The sequence below is a fragment of the Miniopterus natalensis genome, chromosome 18, assembly GCF_054644295.1.
Source record: "Miniopterus natalensis isolate mMinNat1 chromosome 18, mMinNat1.hap1, whole genome shotgun sequence".
NCBI lineage: Eukaryota > Metazoa > Chordata > Mammalia > Chiroptera > Miniopteridae > Miniopterus > Miniopterus natalensis.
Window position 1 is genome coordinate 29,855,665 of NC_142098.1, and position 3,609 is coordinate 29,859,273.

The following is a 3,609-nucleotide window of genomic DNA, read 5'->3' on the forward strand; positions in this document are numbered from 1 at the left end:
GGTGCTCAAAACAGGGCCAGTTTTGATGTTTGCTCTCACGCCACCTCAGCAGCCTAAACATTTGCAATCGCTGAAACCTGTGCCTGGGAACATAGGATTCCTGCAGTGTATGCACCCTGGCAGAGGGACCGAAGGGTGGGGGATCCATGCTCTGGCTGCTGCACGGGGTCACCCAATGTACCAAGGAGCCGAGAGGAGAGCCAGGAAGAAAGGGGAAGAGGGGTGGAAGGGAGGGCGCTTTATATACCAGAGCTTTGTGTATGTTGTTTTATCAGATTCTCAGAACAATCTCAGAAGGCATGTTTTGATTTTACCCTGTTGTACAGATAAAGAAACAGAGGCTCAGAGAGGTTAAGTGACATGCCCAAGGTCACATAGCTAGAGAGGAATGGGGCCAGGATCAAATACAGGTCTTTTTGACCCTACACCTTCTCCAACTGGCTGTGGCCCACTCCCTAGGGCAGCAGCAGAAAGACAAGCCCTTGAGCAGGGCTCTTTGGTTCCCTGGAGGTGGGAGACACGTCTGTTCTCACATGGCTTCCCCTCTCTTCCCCAGGACTGCCGGGAAGGGGTGCAGCAACGCCTCGCTCTCTCTGGTGAACTTTGAGATGCAGACACACAAGTCTTCCATGGCTCCTTATCACATTCGCAAATACCAGGAGAGTGACCACCAGTGGGTCCTGGGCTGCTTCTTGAAGGGCTTGGCCGAGCATGTCCCCACCACCTTCTACCACATCCTGAAGCTACCAAGAATGCTTGTTCTCTTGCTTGGGGTGCCCCTCGTCCTATTTCTGGTCTCAGGTTCCTGGCTCCTGGTCCTTGTGGCCGGCCTCACCCTCCTCACTGCCCTGCGTTTCCTTGCCAAATATCCCTGGAGACAGCTTATGGCCCACTATTTGCACAGAGATCTGTCTGACATCACCAAGTCCTACTTCACTGAGCACGACTCCTGCTTCTGGGTGGCTGAGTGTGAGGGGCAGATGGTGGGCATGGTGGGAGCTCTGCCCGTCAAGGACCGCACCCTGCGGAAGGAGCAGTTGGAGCTGCTCCACTTAAGTGTGTCCTCGGAGTACTGGGGCCGGGGGATAGGGAAAGCCCTGGTGGGGACTGTCTTCCAGTTTGCGCAGGACCGGGGCTACAGTGAGGTTGTCCTCAACCACCAGCATGCTGCAGCACTCCGCCCTGGCCCTGTACCGGAGCATGGGCTTCCAGAAGACCCGACAGTATTTCTTGACCAAGAGCTGGGCACTCATCGCGGTTTCTATATTTCAATTAAACTACCGGCTCCCCTCTGCTCAGGTCTCTCAAGCACCACGGTTGAGAGGGCCCCTGTGATCTGTTTCCTTATTAGTCAGGACAGGACAGGCCCTGCAGCGGTAACAAGCTAACCCTGAGATCTCACTGCGACAGCACAGTAACAGCTTCTGTTTGTTAACATCGAAACCCCACGGGGATGGCGGTGGCTCTGCTCCTTTCTGTATTTTTGGGGGTTGTCACTGTTGTATTTATCTAGTGACAGGAGAGTGTTGCATAAAATTAATCACAAAAGAATAATAAACATTTACTTAGCTAGCGGAAAAAAAATACACATTGATTAAATTGTGAATTGTTTATGTTTATGGGAGGGGAAAAATGCAGGTCATTCTGCCTAGAAGAAAATTCTCCAATCCATCATATGTTTTCATTATTGATATAGGAACATGTCCTGCCTCTTCTAAAATAGTGAGACATTAGCTTAAATTTTTAAACATAATCTAATATGGGATAATTGAGGATAAAATTATAATGAAGGCAATCTAAAAGTAGCTGAGGTTATAAATATCATCAGCTCCTTGATATAAATGGATCGCCTTTTCAATTTTGTCCTTGACAGAAAGCAAAGTAAGTTTATTGTTTTCACTGCCTGATGGAGGGAAATGTTAGAATGCAGTTGCTCTTTTGTTCTGTACAAGTTGGTAGAAATTAAGATCGGTCTTGTGATCTCTAGGTATTATAAAAAGTTGTAGACTATTTGATAAACAAATATATACTTTTAAATTTAATTATCTATTAACCTATAAAATCTAGGGTGAGAATCTTTAAAAAGTGCTCCAATTTATAACTTTAGGAGAATCAAAAAATGTATATGCAATTTGCACCCAACTCCAACCCTAATCACTAGCTGATTTAAAAATATTACAATGGATTTTGACACATTTTATACACGGTTCTACCAGGTCAAACTCTAATGACCCAAGGTAATGCTAACTTATTCAGGGAAATGTTGTGATGAATCTAATCCCCCTTTTCCACAGGCAAAAATCTTTCACAGGTTACAAATTATCCATGTTTAATCTCTTGGTCAAAGGATGAACACCTACAATCTTAGCATTTTCTAGCATTTTCAAAAGGTATCTACCACCACCCCTTTGCCTTAGAAATACTCATTAAGACAGACTGTATGTCCCTGTCACTTGTGTGAGCAATGCCGTTCAGTTTCGATGAGAGATTATCTTCTTTCCATAAATATCTTCCAGGGCTTACCAAGTACTGCCAATTACCTGATTACATATTCCATTAGGCTTTTGTGAGCAAAAGTGCAGGGAAGAATCGCACGTGTAACTGTCCTGCAGAGCAACGCGGCTTGTGAACTGGGCAGCAGGAGGGCAGAGAGGCACCTGAGGGGTGTGTTAGGTACGGTCCTGGTTCCACAGGTCATGTTGACATAAAGTTGGTCTGTAACAGTGGGACTGCAAGGCTCTAATTTGTAATCCTCTCACAGATGCATGGCCTTTGCCTTGTTCTTGGCCCCAGACTTCCTTTCTAATGTGAACTAGCTGCTTTACAAAGTGGAAATCTGACTGGTAAGCTCAAGTGTATATATCCAGACGCGACCATTTTCAGATTCAGAAAACACAAGGCCTTCTAGTTACGGTGGGTTGAAGTCTTCCTGTATGAACAATTCTTTAATCATGGAGGGTTTTTTTGTTTTGTTTTTGGTGTGCTGTTTTCTTTCTCTTTATTTCGTCTATTATTCTCACTGGCTTCTGTCAACATTTATTTGGCTATCCATTTATGTTACAACTTTGAATTAAAATGTGTACTAATGAAAATCTCATAATGTGCATTTTGCTGTTTTGATGAACTTTTTGCAATGTTGTGAAGGTCACGTTTCATATAAGTACTAAGTTCTTGAACGTGGAGCTCATAATTTGTAGTCATAAATATATATATATATTTGTATAACACCATCTGTATAGGTACAGGAATGGTGGGTGCTATGTAAACTATAGACATTGAAATAGTGGTGGTGGTCATAGCAGCTCGCATTATTTCGGGGTTTATTCTGTGCCAGATTCTGTGGTTAGCACGTACAAAATGTTATTTATTTACTTTCAAAATAACCCTTCAAGATTGCTGATGTTTTTAATCACCCTTTTACAAAATGAGGACATGAAGGCAGAGGCTAAGTACATTTTCCAAGGTGCTGTAAAGTTAGAGTTTGCAGTGATCCTGGGTCTGATTGACTCCGAGGCCTGATGTTGCAATGCCCCCTGCAAGACCTGTCCTGTCCTGTCGTTTCCGGTATTTCCTTATTATGTAAAATGGGTGAGGAAAGAGAAATGCAAA

The 3,609-nt window shown here is 44.2% G+C and overlaps 1 pseudogene; it reads left to right on the plus strand.

Annotated features, from left to right (window-relative positions):
- Positions 1 to 593: 593 nt before the first annotated feature.
- On the plus strand, positions 594 to 1,335 carry LOC107537368 (N-acetyltransferase family 8 member 3-like; annotated as a pseudogene).
- Positions 1,336 to 3,609: the final 2,274 nt, after the last annotated feature.